A 19,171-nucleotide genomic window follows, 5' to 3' on the forward strand; every position below is an offset into this window, starting at 1 on the left:
ACCCTCGAAGCCTCCCTGGTAAAGTGCGACATCACCACCGACACCTGGGAGACCCTGGCTGAAGACCGCCCGAGGTGGAGAAAGTACATCCGGGAGGGCGTTGAGTTCTTCGAGTCTCAACACAAAGAGCGTGAGGAGGTCAAGCACAGACAGCGGAAGGAGCGCGCGGCAAACCGGTCCCACCCACCCCTTCCCTCGACGAATGTCTGTCCCACCTGTGACAGGGTCTGTGGCTCTCGTATTGGACTGTTCAGCCACCAGAGAACTCACTTTAGGAGTGGCAGCAAGTCTTCCCTGATTCCGAGGGACTGCCTATGATGCGTAGGAGATGCTCTTCTGAGACTGCGATTTAATAAACCAGTCTGGGCAAAGTAAAGGTTTACTTTGTCGCGAACCTGTTGTGCACCAGACCTGGCAATGCTTGATGCTGACACAGAATGAAGAATAGACAGGTTTTTAATTCCCCCTCACAGTGCCTAAATTCACTTAAACATCGAATATATATATATTTTTTAAAACGTAATTACAAATGCTTACAAAGTAATTGATTTTTTGACAAATGCACAGAAAATAGTAAACTATAATGCAGTAAAGTCAAACATATATTTTAGTGCTAAATCTTGATCACACACAGCTCAGTCTCCTCTCAGCTTCAAACTTTTATTATTCCGTCATGCACTCTCAGGTAGCACCTGCACACATATCAAAAAATAACATTGACAAGGCCTTACAGAGATTACAGTGTCGGCGCGTGTGAATGCCTCATCTTTTACACATTAATCACAGTCTTGTGCAGAAGGGCGTTGTGTGTGAAGATTTATTTCCAACATGGATACCTCGATTAGCACTGCCACAGAAAAAATCCATTTTAATCTGTGAACCTTAAAAAAAAATCAGAAAAGCCTTGCCATTGTGCTGCTTTCATTTATTCAAATTCTGCAGTCAATTATAATGGCAATATACATGTAAATCTGGTGTGATGTTACACTTACTCTTTTTGTGAAGGGCAAAAAAAACTGTTTAGACTTCCTTGACGTTGAATTTAAGAAGGATTATCTTTAGATCAGCAGGCAAAAATGATTGATCCAGGCGCTGAACACCAGAAAGCGTTTTCAAACAGAAAACCTGTTGAAGTCATTGAAAAATGAATATAGTAACTTCCACACACCATGTGAAATTTCAGACACTTGTCATCAGTTACCACGACCAAGAAAGCCTGTTAAAAAAATATCGAATATAAAGGTGAAATTAACCACTCCCCTTGTGTATGATTCATCATCCAGTACTCAGTACTGATTAAAATAGTGTTAACTGTCAATCATCAGTGTTTATAATTGTAATAAATCCTTGAGATACCTAACTGCAAAAGAGGAACTCATAAGTAGAATACCTTTTTTTAAATCTTTGTCCAATTCCTTTCCTCTGGGTCCCTTTGTCCTCCTTCTCCCGAATCTGTTAACTTCTCTCGAGCCTTTGGAACCTAATTAGGTGCAAAGTGCACGATTTCTTATAAAATAAGAAAACACAGAACAAGAGAGAGAATTTTTGCTGTTAGTACTCTCAGGACCTCTTCACAACTTATAGAGCATAGATTTATTAAGCAGAAGTGTCTTAAAGTGCTTCACATGCCAGTGAATTACTTTTGAAGTGTTCCGACTGCTGTCATGTAAGAAAATGTGCTCAGTCATTTTTCACTAGCAAAAGCAATGAGATGAATTAGACTTTGATTGAGGAGAATTAGTTAGGACAAGTCTTCTTCAAATTGGCACCATAGGATCTTCAATATCCACCTTTGATAATGTAGCATCAGCTGACTTTATGCAAAAAAGCTCTTAGGTATTGTTTGAAGACAGAAACTACTTTCTGAAAAGGCAACAGTCCTATTGGATCAATCATGCTTATATTCACTGGAATTTAGAAGACTGAGAGGGGATCTCATAGAAACATATAAAATTCTGACAGGATTGGACAGGTTAGATGCAGGGAGAATGTTCCCGATGTTGGGGAAGTCCAGAACCAGGGGTAAGCCATTTAAGACCGAGATGAGGAAAAACTTCTTCACTCAGAGAATTGTGAACCTGTGGATTTCTCTATCACAGAAAGTTGTTGAGGCCAGTTCGTTAGATATATTCAAAAGGGAGTTAGATGTGGCCATTACAGCTAAAAGGGATCAAGGGGTATGGAGAGAAAGCAGGAATGGGATATTGAAGTTGCATGATCAGCCATGATCATATTGAATGGTGGTGCAGGCTCGAAGGGCCGAATGGCCTACTCCTGCACCTACTTTCTATGTTTCTATGTTTCTATTACCTGAGCCACATAGACACTCAAAAATAACCATATAATTTGTCGTCAAAATAAAGATGAGGCTAATGACACTTGCCGCTATTAATGCACAAATGCTACAGCAACTTCAGACAAGGAGCAGACGCGCGGTTAAACATGGAAATCTAAACATTGCTGTCCGAGATGCGCCACTCCACCATTAGCTTCACGTAAATGGCATCTCGCTGTCTGGCTCACCATTGAATGCATTGAATGGCGTGAAGTTTCTATATTTGCGCAGTAGATACGAACTATACTCGCAACAAAGTTAAGTCTTCACCATTGTCCATAAGTATCCTTTTAATAACATGATGTCTTAACTGCTACCAACAACCTCTCGGACATTGAAAATTAACTTTTACAAGTGTGGAGGCTCATTCCTTCAGGTTTTAAATGTTGCTGGAAATTTTAAAAATGTCAACTTTTAAATTAAAACGACTTCGTTTTTTACTTTTCCTTTCTGTCTCGTTTCTTTTTTTTCCTCTCTCTTAATCCAATCTTTCAATCTTTATTTCTCTTTCTGTACCTGATTTGCCATTGAATTCACCCACTTTGCAGTTCCCTTTCAGCCCTTGCGCTGTTAATTTCACAACCCTTCAATCTGATGGGTTAAGGAGATACGCAGTTGCTTTCCTGCTCACTCAGGTCCCAGATGCATGGTCTCTTTCGCCGTGACATTATCAGCTCGCACTGTAAGAATAAGAGTGTTTATTAATGATTAAAGTTGATTCTGTGTATGTATAAATCTTAAAAGTGTAGATTAATGGAAAGGCCTGTTTGTGCTAAGATAAAATGGAAGCCCACAGATTGCCAGCATGGGCTAAGTTTTGTAAGAAACAAAATGAAAGCCCCCAGAGCTGCCGCATGGGTTTTGTGTGTGGAAGCCATTTAAACTAATCAGCGATGGCTGAGCCAGAGCAGACAGCCACATGTGTGAGGCGAGCCAATAAGGAGCTGCCCTGGAACCATGGTCCAATCGTGGGGCTTTCGGAGGGACAATGGATTTGAGAGGTTTAAAAGAACTCAGCCAAAGACTTTTCTCTCCCTCCAAATTAATCCGGGACACAACCAAAAAAAATCCACACACAGGCATCTTCCACCCTTCAGGATGTAGTTCAGGACCTGGAACTTTAGGTCCTTCATTGGAACAACTGTGAACGTATCCTTTTTTGGTGTGGAAGCAAGTCATCCTCATTTCATTTTGATGATGATGATGGTTTCTCTCCCTGCTGGACACAGCAAAAGACCTCCTGTTGAAGACCAAACACATCAGCATGCCCTGTGTTCAAACCAGCCAGCCAAAGGAACGTAACATATATCGCTTTTTATTATAATCTCATTGTATCTCTGTTGTAACTAAGATAGATCTGTAGGATATTTGACGACTGCTGTTAAATGCATGCATGCGTTTTTAATCAACTGTGCCAATTGTTCTGAAAGAATCATCTCACTGTGAAATGTAAGCCAAGAGAGATTCAGAAATCCTACAACACTTTCAGCAACTTGCGGTTCAAATATCATCATGATTCAATGGGAAAGGACAAGTCTAACTAACGACGGATGTTCATTGCTCTGTGACAGCAAATTATAAACCCGTGGTGTTTCAAAGAAGAGCGAACTCAGTGAAATGTCTCCTGCCTCCTTAAGACAATGAAGCAAACATTCCAGGATATTGATCTAATGTTATGACCTATTATTACATCGGACCTAGAAGTCCTTGATTTTGCCACTGAATGCAAAAAATGGAATGTATTCAATTCCCTAGCACTGACATCTCACTTTGATGAACACAGAATTCAGGAAGGGAAAGTTGCTGAAGTGTAGGCATTATAATTGTTTTATACATTTCAAACTCTCTTGAAAGATGGTTAATCAAGTTAAGTTAAATTGGCAATTATGTGTGTTTTTTTTTTAATCCTTAATGGCAGTTTCTGTCTTTTATCAGTTTCTACCATTCCCAGTAATGTATATTTCCCCTTCTGGGTCAGAGGAAGCAATCGCTAGACAAAAGGAATACACCTGGGTCAATGAGCTGAGCTGCATTAAGCAGAGGGAAAAATGCATATCATGTTTGACGAGCTTGAGTAATTAGGCCATGAGGGTCATTGAGTACTGATGCAATAGCTGCTACAGTGGTTTCTGACCAAGAAAGTTACTTTGAAATCTATTAACTAAATTATGCTAAATAAGTCAATGATAAGGCTCAATAGTCCAAGGATCTGAAGCAATTCAACCATCATTGAGATACGAAGATCACATTCGACCTGCAGCCTGACAGATTCTGTTATTGCACACACTCAGCAGTAGGAATCCAGGAATGATACTTGTTAAGATACATCGTATATTTTTATCCCTGGAGTTAGTCTGCCTGCATAACTTGTGAGAAATAGTGCCATGTGATTCTTTACGTCAACTGAAGAGCAGACGGGGCCTCGGTTTAATTTCTCATCCGAAAGACAGCACACTGCGATATGTGTGCGCACTAGGCCCGTGCAGCAGAGCTGGTCTCCAGTCGTCTTAGTTAACCCTTGCCACTAGACCAAGACCTATCTCTGTCAAGCCCGTGTGGTGGCTGGTGTGCAACGGCCACCCCACGTTAAAAAAATCCACGCACAGGCATCTTCCACCCTTCAGGATGTAGTTCAGGATCCGGAATATTAAATCCTTCGTTAAAACATCTATGAATTCATTCATTTTTGGCAGGGAAGCAAGTCATCCTCATAACGAGGGACTGCCGAAGAAGATAACTTGTAAGAGAGACTTGCACCATTGGAATAACTGGAATAAAAAATGACTGCTTCCAAATGCATTATTCTCTTTCGTTTTTGCATTTAGTTTTAGCTTTTTGACTTCATTTGCTCGGTTTGTGTCACAAATGTACAAAATTATGGAATCGCTTCCCGTGGAAGTGGGATTGGGTTGATGGGGGGGGGGGAGGGGGAGAGGTGGGGAGGGAGACACAAAATGAAGAATGTGTGAATACCAAATAGTGAGAATGACAATGTGTTGTACTGAATTTACATCTGCACTATTGTATAGTTATTATTTTGGGCTCCAATGTGTGTATTTTATCACTGCACTGGCGCACTGAAGGCGCTGTTGAATCTCGTCGTCAACACCGCCTCTAGTGCGCTAGTGCAAGCTTCGGCTGCCTGAGGAAGAGTGTTCGAAGACCACGCCCTCAAATCTGTCATCAAGCTCATGGTCTACAGGGCTGTAGTAATACCCGCCCTCCTGTATGGCTCAGAGACATGGATCATGTACAGTAGACACCTCAAGTCGCTGGAGAAATACCACCAACGATGTCTCCGCAAGATCCTGCAAATCCCCTGGGAGGACAGACGCACCAACATCAGTGTCCTCGACCAGGCCAACATCCCCAGCATTGAAGTACTGACCACACTTGACCAGCTCTGCTGGGCGGGCCACATTGTTCGAATGCCTGACACAAGACTCCCAAAGCAAGCGCTCGACTGGGAACTCCTTCACAGCAAACGAGCCAAAGGTGGGCAGAGGAAACGTTTCAAGGACACCCTCAAAGCCTTCCTGATAAAGTGCATCATCCCCACCGAAACCTGGGAGTCCCTGGCCAAAGACAGCCCTAAGTGAAGGAAGTGCATCCGGGAGGGCGCTGAGCACTTCGAGTCTCATCGCCAAGAGTGTGCAGAAATCAAGCGCAGGCAGCGGAAAGAGCGTGTGTGGCAAACCAGTCCCACCCACCCCTTCCCTCAATGACTGTCTATCCCACCTGTGACAGAGACTGCAATTCCTGTATTGGATTGTTAAGTCACCTAAGAACTCATTTTTGGAGTGGAAGCAAGGCTTCCTCGGCTCCAAGGCACTGCCTATGATGATGATTTTATCATTCACGGTTTGGTCTATTCAACTGAAGCATGCAAATAGGAAGTCTATTCTATTGTATCGCTTTACAAAATAAAACATTTTTAAAGCATTTTTTCTGTGAGTTTTAATGCTCGATAAATTGTGGGTGCTATGCTGGGAAAGCAACCTTCCTTTCAGACACCCACTGGTGAAATTTAACAGCCAAAAATGGGTGGGTTCGGGTCAGGTCAGATGTAAAAATTTTAAAAACCTCAAACCCGACCCTAACACACCTCCAACCCGCCCACAGCTGGGTTTATGGGTTTAACGGAGCAGGATGAGGGGTGGGCAGCCAACCCACTCCCAGAGGGCGGCTTGGCAATTTAAATATTTTAATGAGACTGATATAACCTGCTTTGCAGTTTTAACAGTGGCCGGCCAAAATCCGGCAGCTGAAGGTAGGAGAAGACAGCTTTGGGCGAAGGTAATTGCCTTTACAGCACTGCTTGTGAGCCAGGAGTAGCAGGAATGGTTTCCCCCTACACTCTATGCCCCCTTCAGAACCCCCCCCCCGCATAGAAGACCCTCAGGGTTGGGCATAGGATCCACCGGGATCGGACTACCTCCCCCGGGGTTGGAGGTCAGACCCCCTACTCGGGATCAGACTCCACCTCGGGGCAGGGCTCAGATCCACCTGCCCCTGCAGCCTGCTCTGGCGTTCTCCCCACCCAATTGGAAGCCAAGCCTGTTGTGATATCTCCAAATGTGATATCTTCACAGAGCACAGCACACACAGCTTCTTAACATGCAGGCTGCTCTCTCGGAACTCTCTGGAAAGCCTGTTCTGTTTAATGATTAACTATACAGCTGCAGGACACAATACGGCCACATCCACAGTGTGGCGCTACAAGCATTACAAGCTTACAGACATGACACTTCTCCCTCCTTAATGAAAAAGCCATCAGAACAAACATCATAAATAACTTTCATTTTTAACACATATTTACAAATTTAACTTTACCACTTGTTTTCTGTTTCGAAGAGGATACCTTTGCTCTCGAACAGAACCTTCCAAACATGGTGTTGATTTCACACTCATTTGAGGCTCATCCTGAGGAACATTTTCGTCCATGGAATTTTCTTGATTTTCATTTGCACTCACTCTAACTTCAGGCTCTTTGTTTCCCTGACTCGGACTCAGACTTTCATTCTGATTCTCTCCTGGATTTGTTTCCAGTACATTGGATTTAGGATTTGCTACTGGTATATCAAAACTATCTGAAAAGTCAGAAAGAATTGAATCATTTCCACCTTCAACTCCTTCCATGTCTGTAGGTAAAATATGATCAACATGGACAAACCTAACCTGTCCATTATCAAACATCTTTACCAAATATGTGCGAGGACCACATATCTTCACCACTCTTCCGGGTAACCACTTTAACCATTTATGGTGATGGTTCTTCACTCTCACCTTCTGGTTTAATTTCATTCTTCTCTCTTTTACTCTCCCTTTATCATGATTCTCATTTTGTCTTAATTGTGTCTCTTCTACAGACTGTGCCAAATTTGGCTTTAACAATGAGAATCTAGTTCATCACCCCTTGGAATATGGCAGGGGCGGAAGAAACTCCAAACGGTAGCCTATTAAACTGATATAGGCCTAGATGAGTATTTATAGTCAAACATGACTTGGACTCATCTAGTTCAAGCTGTAAGTAGGCATTCATAAGATCCAGTTTTGAGAAGATCTGACCACCTGTCAGTGTTGTGAACACATCTTCTATATTCGGCAATGTATTTGGGACATTACCCTCTAGAACCTGGTTTATCGTTACCTTATAATCACCACAGAATCTTACTTTACCATCAGACTTAGGTACAACAACAATGGGTGTAGCCCAATTACATCGATCTATCTTACAAATAATGTTCTTTTGAGTTCTTGCTCAACTTTCTCCTTGAGTGCATATGGTACAGAATGTGGCTTGTAGTAAACCGATCTAGCTTCCTTCTGTACCCTGACACTCACCTTGAAGCCTTGGATCGGACTGCCCGTTTCGCAGAACACCTTCGGATAGTGCTTGATAACCTCATCCGTTGATGAAAATCTCGCTTCCACACAGAAAATCTTACTCCAATCCAGCTTCAATGAGCTAAACCAATTTCTTCCTAGTAAGGCAGACTTGTCTCATTTCACTACTATTAGAGACAAGTTCTGAAATTGATCTTTATATTTCACCGGTACGGTGATACGGCCTACTACAGGAATTCTCTCTCCCGAGTAGCCTCGCAGCTCTATCTTGGATTTCTCCAGTTGGAAATCACGCAATTTGTCGCGGTACAGTGACTCCGGTACTACACTCACGGACGCACCCGTGTCAATTTCCATTGGTATCTTGAATCCCGCAACATCTATGTGGATTTTGATGCTTTCCAAATCGTTGTCCGTTAACCTCGTGCTCCTGATGATGTTTAATTCAAACATCTCCTCGTCCTGTTGTTGTTCCTCCATGCTATGTAGTCTCTTTGGATTTCGACTCATAGCTTTGAACGCTGGACTCACAGCTTTAAAAACTGGTTTACCCTTCAGTCAGCATGCCTTCGCAAGATGCCCAATCTTTCTGCAGAAGAAACACTCTGCCTTGTATGGACAACTTTGAGCAATGTGTTGTCCCAGGCACCTATAGCACGACTTCGACGTTCTGGTAGAATTTCTAGTTTCTGAGACTTTCGGCCATGGCCGTTTTTTACTTTGAACCTGTAGATGATTTATCTCTGTTGACTGATGACCGTAATCATTATTTAATTCTCGGGAATATTATTCGGCCATGCTCATCGACCTCGCTGTCTGACAAGCAATCTCAAAAGTCAAGTCATCCGTCGTCAATAACTTCCTTCTGATCGCATCATTTTTCACCCCACAAACAAAACGATCCTGTGATGCTCGGTTTTGAAAGTTTCTAAAATTACAGTGCATCGATAGCTTTTTTAATGCTATGATGTAATCAGCGATACTTTCATCCGTCTTTTGATTCCGAATCCCGAAACGATAGCATTCAGCAATTTCTAACAGTTTGGGGTTATAGTGCTGCTCCAGCTTCGTTAAAGTCTCTTTAAGCGTTGTGTCCTTTGGCTCGTCAGGCACAAGCAGATTTACAAGGGTTTCGTATAATGCCGGACCTGCCACTGATAAGAAAATCACTTTCTTACGTTCCAACACAGCCCGGTTCTGGACTGCATTGTCTGGAACTTCGATTATGTTATTTGCAGTGAAATAAATTTCTAGCCAATCCGCATACATTTCAAAACATTCCTGGTCGTGTCTATATTCACCCAAATATCCCAATACACCTGCCATTTTAAATCTCTAGCTGTTCATGTCATGTGCTGTTTTTTACCTCGGATTTTGTAGCTGTTTTTTCAAAGACAGAAACTTCCAAAGTCTTCTGTCGGCTGGCTGAATCCTTCACCAACAAAATTTAAGCTTTAAACATTCAAAAAATCTCCCATCTCGCCGCCAAATGTGATATCTTCACAGAGCATAGCACACACAGCTTCCTAACCTGCAGGCTGCTCTCTCGGAACTCTCCAGAAAGCCTGTTCTGTTTAATGATTAACTATACAGTTGCAGTACACAATACGTCCACATCCACAGTGTGGAGCTACAAGCATTACAAGCTTACAGACATTACACCTGTCAATCAGGCTGACCTCCAGGTGGGGAACCTGTCAAGGAGAAAAGATGCATGCTACGGAGTTAAAACTTTACAGCAGGTGGGGATTCCATCAGAAATTCCCTCCGCCCCCCCCCTCCCCACCACATAACCTGTCTCTGTTAATATCCAGACCCAAGTGTCAGCAGCAAGTGCTCCAAGGTCAGGTATAGCATGATTAGATGGAGAGTACAAGTCCTCTCCCACAGTGTGCCTCAGCACCACCAGGCAGCAATATGACATGTTTTATATCTCCCACAACAGCCATCCTGTGATTTTAAATGGGTGAGATGGCTAATGTGGTACCAAGTAGTGTCACATTAGGGTGCTACATGCAAGTACAGCAAGCAATTAGGAAGGAAATGGTAAATTAACCTTTATTGCAAGGGGTTGCAGAATACGAGTAAGGAAACATTGCTACAATTATATAGGGCTTTGGTGAGAGCACAGCTCGAGCACTGTGTACAATTTTGGTCACCTTACCCAAGGAAGAATATGTTTGCCGTAGAGGGAGTGCCTTAATGGGAGGACCTGCTTATGAGGAGAGATTGAGTAGACTAGGCCTATATTCTCTGGAGTTTAGAAGAATGAGAGGTGATGTCTTTGAAACATACAAAGTTCATGCTTGACAAATCTAGAATTTTTTGAGGATGTGACTAGTAGAGTGGACAAGGGAGAACCAGTGGATGTGGTGTATTTGGACTTTCAAAAGGCTTTTGACAAGGTCCCACACAAGAGATTAGTGTGCAAGATTAAAGCACATGGGGTAATGTATTGACGTGGATAGAGAACTGGTTGGCAGACAGGAAGCAAAGAGTGGGAATAAACGGGTCCTTTTCAAAATGGCAGGCAGTGACTAGTGGGGTGCCGCAAGGTTTAGTGCTGGGACCCCAACTATTTACAATATATATTAATGATTTAGACAAAGGAATTGAATGTAATATCTCCAAGTTTGCAGATGACACTAAGCTGGGTGGCAGTGTGAGCTGTGAGGAGGATGCTAGGAGGCTGCAGGGGGACTTGGACAGGTTAGGTGAGTGGGAAAATGCATGGCAGATGCAGTATAATGTGGATAAGTGTGAGGTTATCCACTTTGGTGGCAAAAAAAGGAAGACAGATTATTATCTGAATGGTGACAGGTTAGTAAAAGGGGAGGTGCAACGAGACCTGGGTGTCATGGTACATCAGTCACTGAAGGTATGCAGGTACAGCAGGCAGTTAAGAAAGCAAATGGCATGTTGGACTTCACAGTGAGAGGATTTGAGTACAGGAGCAGGGAAGTCTTGCTGTAGATGTATAGTGCCTTGGTGAGACCACAGCTTGAGTATTGTGTGCAGTTTTGGTCTCCTAATCTGAGGAAGGACATTCTTGCTATTGAGGGAGTGCAGCGAAGGTTCACCAGATTGATTCCCGGGATGGCATATGAAGAAAGACTGGATCGACTGGGCTTATATTCACTGGAATTTAGAAGAATGAGAGGGGATCTCATAGAGGCATATAAAATTATGGCTGGATTGGACATGTTAGATGCAGGAAGAATGTTCCCGATGTTGGGGATGTCCAGAACCAGGGGTCACAGTTTAAGATTAAGGGGTAAGCCATATAGGACTGAGATGAGGAGAAACTTCTTCACTCAGAGAATTGTGAACCTGTGGAATTCTCTGCCACAGAAAGTTGTTGAGTCCAGTTCGTTAGATATATTCAAAAGTGAGTTAGATGTGGCCCTCACAGCTAAAGGGATCAGGGGGTATGGAGAGAAGGCAGGAGTGGGGTACTGAAGTTGCATGATCAGCCATGATCATATTGAATGATGGTGCAGACTCGAAGGGCCGAATGACCTGCTCCTGCACCTATTTTCTATGTTTCTATGTTTCCTCGAGGGCTTTACAGGTTAGATGTAGGGAGAATGTTTCCTCTGGTTGGAGAGTTGAGAATCAGTGGTCATAGTCCCAGGATAAGGAGTTGGCCATTTAGGACTGATCTGAGGAGAAATTTATTCACACAAAGAGTTGTGAATCTTTTGAATTCTCAACCCCAGAGGGTTATGGGTGCTCAGTTGGAGTGTATTCAAAATTTAGATCGCTAAGGGACATTAAGGGAATGAAGGGATAGGGTGGGAAAGTTAGTTGAGGTGGAAGATGATCTTACTAAATTATGGAGCAGGCTCGAAAAGCCACATGGTCTACTCCTTTTCTTAATTTATGTTCTTATAACAACACTTTTACAGGAGCTGCTACATTTTCCTTTACTTCTGAATGTTATGCTTTAAAACTGATGGAGTCACTCTGTCGAACTTGTGAAATCTCATACATTCGTGCTTGAAGCAGTCATCTGGTGTGGCTGCTTTAAGAAATACAGATATTCGGTTGTTACAAACAATCCAAGTCAGAGTGTTTGTAATAACAGATTGGGATAGGGTGTATCGGTAAAGCTAGAATGAGATAAATCAGCAGGCATCGTAGAATATAATTTAATCAAATTGAAATGTGACCTATCCAGTTATCATAAATCCGTAGGCCCTGATTCAATGCCCTGCATGCTATAAGCTGTTATAAAACAGCATGTACTCCAGCTCATTATGAGCAGGACAACAAATGTAAAAATGAAATTCACAAGTGTTAAGTCCTGACTCTAATGTACTGACTTACACGAGTCACATGCTGAAGTCAAGGTCACTCAGGACCTGCACCTTTAATTCCAGCTCTCCAGTGCTGCACTTGCCTGAGACCTCCCTTTATATACCTCAGTGGGACAGGTATGGCGTGTCTCCTGCAAGTGCACCCCTGGTGGTAAGGTATGCTTATTGTTACAGGTCATATCCAGTTACAGTCATGTATAGCATGGTAAGATACAGTTATATACAGTAATGTGAGATATATGACATCACCCTCCCCCAAGGTCTTATTGCCTTTATAGATTCAGTCTCTCAGGTGGTCTGCGCTCTCGCGTGGAGCGTCTTAGTTGTGATTCAGTTGTTTGCCTTGGTGCCTATTTTTCGTTCGGTGTGATTGCTGGTATCTCGCCTGGGCTATCTGTTTTGTTCAGTGTGATTGCTGGTATCTCGCTTGGGCTGTCTATTGAGACTACCCTTTTCTCAGGTTGTTCCACCTGTCTGTCCACCAGGTGTGGTGTGAGTTCCACATTGTAGTCTGCCTCTGGTTCTTCAGTGTTATCAGTGAATCTACTTTTTACTTGGTCTACATGCCTCCAGCAGGTTTGGCCATTGTCCATTTCTACAACCAGTAGCATGTTTCCCCCTTTGTCTGTTACTGTCCCTGCAAGCCATTTGGGACCCCGGCCATAGTTTAGCACAAACACTTTGTCCCCTATCTCATTCCACCTCCCCCTCGAATTTCGGTCATGGTACTCAGTTAGCTTTTGACGCTTAGCCTCAACAATTTCATGCATGTCTGGGAGGATTAACGAGAGCCTGGTCTTTAAGGTTCGTTTCATCAATAGTTGCGCAGGGGGGAACCCCAGTCAACGAATGCGGACGAGATCTGTATGCCAGCAGCAGTCGCGACAGGCCGCTCTGCAGCGTGGGACCTTGGATTCTGAGCATGCCTTGTTTAATGATCTGCACTGCTCGCTCCGCCTGGCCATTGGAGGCCGGCTTGAAAGGTGCCGTCTTAACGTGATTTATACCGTGGTCAACTATAAAATCGTGAAATTCTGCGCTGGTGAAGCACGGAACGTTATCACTGACCAATATGTCAGGAATGCCGTGCGTTGCAAATATGGTTTTAAGGCTCTCCACAGTGGTGGAGGTGGTGCTTGAGTTTAAAATGGTGCACTCGATCCATTTTGAAAATGCTTCAACGACTACGAGGAACATTTTGACCATGAATGGGCCCGCATAGTCTACATGCACCTGCGACCACGGTTTGGTGGGCCAGGGCCAGGGGCTTAGGGGGGCCTACCTGGGGGGTATTACTGAGTTGGGCACAAATGGTGCTCCGACGGACGCAGAGCTCCAAGTCCGCGTCAATGCCAGGCCACCAGACATGAGATCTGGCTATGGCCTTCATAAGGACGATCCCCGGGTGCTCGCGATGGAGCTCCTGGACAAATGCCTCCTTGCCTCGTAAGAGCATAACTACTCGGCTGCCCCACATCAGGCAGTCTGCCTGTAGTGAGAGTTCATACATGCACCTATGGAAGGGTTTGACCTCCTCGGGGCAGGCATCGCGAGCCTCTGCCCAGTCGCCGGTTAAAACGCATCTTTTAACTAGAGATAACGTGGGGGTCGCTGGTCGTCCAGGCTGTGATTTGGCGAGCCATCATGGGCGAACCTGTGGATTCAAAGGCATTGATTGCCATGACCATCTCACAGTCCTGTTCGTCGGACCCTTCTGTGGTCACCAGGGGTAGCCTGCTAAGCGCGTCGGCACAGTCTGTGCCTTATTGTGTAGTCGTAAGCCGCCAGCATGAGTGCTCACCGCTGAATGCGCGCCAAGGCGTTGCCGTTGATTGCCTTGCACTCGGATAGTAGGGACGTGAGGGGTTTGTGGTCGGTTTCTAATGCAAACTTGGCCCTGAAAAGGTATTGGTGCATCTTTTTGACATTGTACACGCACGCGAGCGCCTCCTTCTCAACCATACCGTACCCGCTCTCCGCCCGCGAAAGTGACCTGGAGGAATAAGCAATGGGCTGCAATTTACCCGCATCATTGACGTGCTGTAAAACGCACCCGACCCCGTACGCTGACGCATCACACGTAAGGACTAACTTTTTACCTGGATCAAAAAAAGGCTAAAACACTCTTGGAACATAGAAGGTTGCGTGCCTTATTGAAGGCGCGTTCTTGGGCATCCCCCCAAAACCAATCGCACCCCTTTGAGTAGCACGTGGAGAGGCTCCAGCAGCATGCTCAAGTTCTGCATAAAGTTCACAAAGTAATTGAGTAGCCCGAGAAAGGCGCGCAGTTCTGAGACATTCCGGGGCCTGGGTGTCAGGTGAATCGCTTCGGTTGGGCGAATCCCATCAGCGGCAATCCTTCTGCCCAAAAATTCAACCTCAGGCGCGAGAAACAGACACTTGGATTTCTTAACTCTTAGGCCTACCCGATCCAATCGACTTAGTACTTCTTCAAGATTGCGGAGATGAGAGTCGGTGTCCCTACCCGTGATGAGTATGTCATCTTGAAACACAACCGTCTCCGGGATGGACTTGAGCAGACATTCCATGTTGCGCTGGAATATAGCAGCTGCCGACCTGATGCCGAACGGGCATCGATTGTACACAAAAAGGCCTCGATGTGTGTTGATGGTGGTGAGTAGCTTAGACTCGGTCAGTTCTTGCGTCATATACGCAGATGTGAGGTCAAGTTTCGAGAAAAGTTTTCCTTCAGCCAACGTGGCAAATAGGTCCTCTGCTCTGGGCAGCAGGTATTGGTCCTGTAGGGAGACTCTGTTTATGGTAGACTTGTAATCCCCACAAATTCGCACGGATCCATCAGGCTTCATGACGGGGATGATGGGGCTTGCCCAGTCGCTGAATTCCACGGGAGAAATTATGCCTTCCCGCAGAAGCCAGTCCAGTTCGTTTTCAATCTTTTCCCTCATCACATAACGCACAGCTCTAGCCTTGTGATGGACCGGTCTGGCATTCTGTGTGATGTAGATTCTAACTTTAGCCCCTTTGAAGGTGCCCACACCTGGCTGAAAGAGATGTTCAAAACGGCTTAGAACTGTTGAGCAGGAGATCCGTTCCTCCGACATGATGGCGTGAACATTATCCCATTTCCAATTAAGTTCTGCTAGCCAGCTTCTCCCCAACAGGGCTGGGAGATCCCAAGGGACAATCCACAAGGAAAGTCGGTGCACCATCCCTGTGTGTGTGACTGAGAGCATGGCACTGCCAAGGACTGGGATGATTTCTTTAGTATAGGTCCTTAGTTTGGTGTCGATCTTTGTGAATTTTGGTCTGTTGCTTTTGTGCAGCCACAGCTGTTCAAATTGTTGAACGCTCATGAGGGATTGACTGGCCCCCCGAGTCCAGTTCCATGTTGGCGGGTATCCCGTTGAGTAGAACCCTCATCATAATTGGAGGCGTCTTGGTGTAAGAACAGTGGACATTGATCGTGTTAACCCGCTGTACCTCGGCGTCCCGTGCACTGTGCCAACCGTCTTCTGGTCCGCTTTCTGACCCTTCCGATTCGTATACCAGCTGAGCTGCTGTTTTTCTGCACATGTGAGCCAGATGCCCTGTGTAGTTGCAATTTCTGCAAACGGCATGCTGAAATCGACACACCCTGGTTGAGTGCCTTCCCCCACATCTCCAACAGAGATCGTTTCCATTGTTTCCGAAGGATGAGCTGCATCTGGCTGATCTCCCTTGAGCTTCTCTCAATCTGTTGTTGATTGCTCACATTGTGGGTTGATGAGGTGTGATCGGCCATTCATGTGGCCATTGATTTTGATGGCTTCTGGCGCCACTGTCTGCTGTTGGAGGCCTGCTCTCCTGCCTTTGTCTGTGTGTGGGGGTAGCGGTTTGTTTCACAATGTGAACCCCTTGTTCGGATGCCTCGTTGGTTGTTGTAACCGAAGTATAGATCAGCCTCGTTTCTTCTTCGCCTGCCAAGAACGTCTGTGCGACCAGTGCTGCTGCCTCTAGAATCAAGTTCTTAGTCTCTATAAGCTTTCAGAATATGCCTGTGTGGTCTATTCCTCCAATAAAAAAGACTCAGTACTTCTCTCCTTAGTTCATCGGGGCACTCACATGAACTAGCCAGCCTCCGAAGTTCCGCCACGAAGTCGGGTATGCTTTGGCCCACACAGCGTCAGTAGTTGTAGAACCTGTGTCTGGCCATGTGTAGGCTGCTCGCTGGCTTCAGGTGGTCTCTTACAATGTGCTCAATTCCTCAAATGACTTGCTTGCTGGTTTCTCGGGTGCCAGCAGGTCTTTCATTAAAGCGTATGTTTTTGAGCCACAGCTGGTCAAGAGATGGGTTCTTCTCTTGTCTGCCTTATCGTCGCCCAGCCAGTCTTTGGTCACAAAGCTTTGTTGGAGCCTTTCCATAAAGTCATCCCAATTGTCTCTAGTATTGAATTTCTCATCTGAGCTGTTGGTAGCCATTCTGTGGATTCTGTGATCCAGTAACTCGTGTCGAAATCTCGGCCGCCGATAAACGACTCCGACACCTTCAGCTCCAGCAGAAGTTTCTTTAATTTACTTGATAGCAAGGGAAAGGTCTCACTCAGTCAGTGGCTAAGTGAACACCTTCGTAATAGTACAATTTCACGAGATATTTATATAGTAAAACCCAAGTTATGGCCTCTCCCTGTGTATTGGCTCTGTCTCGCAGTCAGTGAATACAGATAAAGAGTTAATTACTACATCCTTGTCCTGACATGGTTTCCAGATATTTCCTTTTGTCAGGGTTATTAGTTGGCCAGCCGGCCATCACTCGATGAGAGTGTGATATTGAGCTATTACCTGCATTGCATTGTGCCAGGATTGTCCAGTTTCCTAGTCAGTTATCTTTTTGCATCAAATGGATGAGGTCTCTACAAGAGATAATGGCTGGTGGTTTGAGTCCTTTGAAAAGGGTGGGGTGGAGTGGAACTGGTGTAGTATAGACAATAGGAGAGCACCATGGGGGATACTTGTCTCAGCAGGACTTGCCTCCTAGCTGTCTGGTGGCTATCAGCCATTTCAAGCCAGGTTTAGCTGTTTATGCAAACCGACTGCTTGTTGCCGAAATTCCTGGAAGGACCAGGACTCCATTTTGTTTTATATTAAAAAGGGCACAAAACTAGAGTGTGGTACAGCTTAGATAAAAATACATTTCCTCACTTGTTGCCACTGTTAAGTCCTGACTCTAATGTACTGACACATGCTGAAGTCAAGGTCACTCAGGAGCTGCACCTTTAATTCCAGCTCTCCAGTGCTGCACTTGCCCGAGACCGCCCCTTTATATACCACAGTGGGACAGGTATGGAGTGTCTCCTGCAAGTGCACCCCTGATGGTAAGGTATGCTTATTGTTACAGGTCATATCCAGTTACATTCATGTATAGCATGGTAAGATAGTTATATACAGTAATGTGAGATACATGACAACAAGAGAAACTCAAACTGTGATATTTTCAAAAATCCATAACCTATAGAGAAGGTGGAGGAACTTATAACGCTGACTGATGCAATCCAATTTTTCACTTGCCATCACATTAGGCATGGTAGCTTTCATGGGATAAGCAGCAGTGGGTGACGTGGGGTGCAGGCAGAATTCCGCTGGTTGCTTTGTATATAGACATCGCAAATCTGAAGATTTCCTCTGATGGGAATTTCTAACAAAATCGTGTTCAAGTACAAGCTGAAGGAGATTGCATAAATGCATAACTACACATAGAAACAGGGGCCATTCTTCCTCAGTGGGTTTCTGTTGGAGCTTCAATGGTCACAAGACATTAGTTGTGCTTGTTTATTTTAGAAGGCTGACTGCAAGCCATCACACCCGAATTTCATGCAATGTGCTTTTTGCTGACATACGTGATTGATCTCTTAATGGTCTGTGAACAGCTAAAGGTGGTGACTTTTACTGAATTTTAATGTGCAGTCATAAATCTGTGGATGAAATATGTTCTGAGCAAAGACATTTGGAATTCGGAGCGTAACAGATTCAATTAACTGAATTATAAAATACTTGTGCTAAGTGAACTGATGGCACAGTGGGTTAAACACTGATCTTTCATTTCTGGGACATGAATTCAAATTCAGCTCAAGCTGATGGGGTGATGGTCTCCTATGTCAATCGGCTGAAAGGCTGCTATGTGAATAGAATTTGGGTCATCTTAAACCAGTTTCTACAGCATGAGGCTCACGTCACAAAACTGCACTAATTGTCGATACACTGGCAATCTCACTCAGATCGCAGAATGGGGTGTGGTTTGGAAAAATGTCATGGGGTGTGGAGGTACTGCTTGGGTTGGGCTGAAGTACGCTGTTGATGCGGAACAAAGGAAGAGTTCCTCTGCATCTAACTGGGATGCTTGATGCCAACACTGAATGCCTAACATCACTAATCCAGGTGCACACAATTCTATTCTAGTGTGATTCAAAAAATTAAGCGCAACTCATTTCCTTCAGTTAGTTCTTTATGTAATAGACCTTAATTTAGAATATATATATATAAAAAACATATTGAACTTTTACTACATTGATTTCTAAATCAGACATATTTTTCTGAAAAATAAAGTGAATTCAGTGCTATTTAATTGTTCAGGTAGCTATCAGTGATATCAAACCCCCAGGTCATCGCTGCAGGAGTTCCTCAGGGCAGTGACCTAGGTCCAACCATCTTCAGC

Source organism: Pristiophorus japonicus, chromosome 14 (assembly GCF_044704955.1).
Source record: "Pristiophorus japonicus isolate sPriJap1 chromosome 14, sPriJap1.hap1, whole genome shotgun sequence".
NCBI classification, from domain to species: domain Eukaryota; kingdom Metazoa; phylum Chordata; class Chondrichthyes; family Pristiophoridae; genus Pristiophorus; species Pristiophorus japonicus.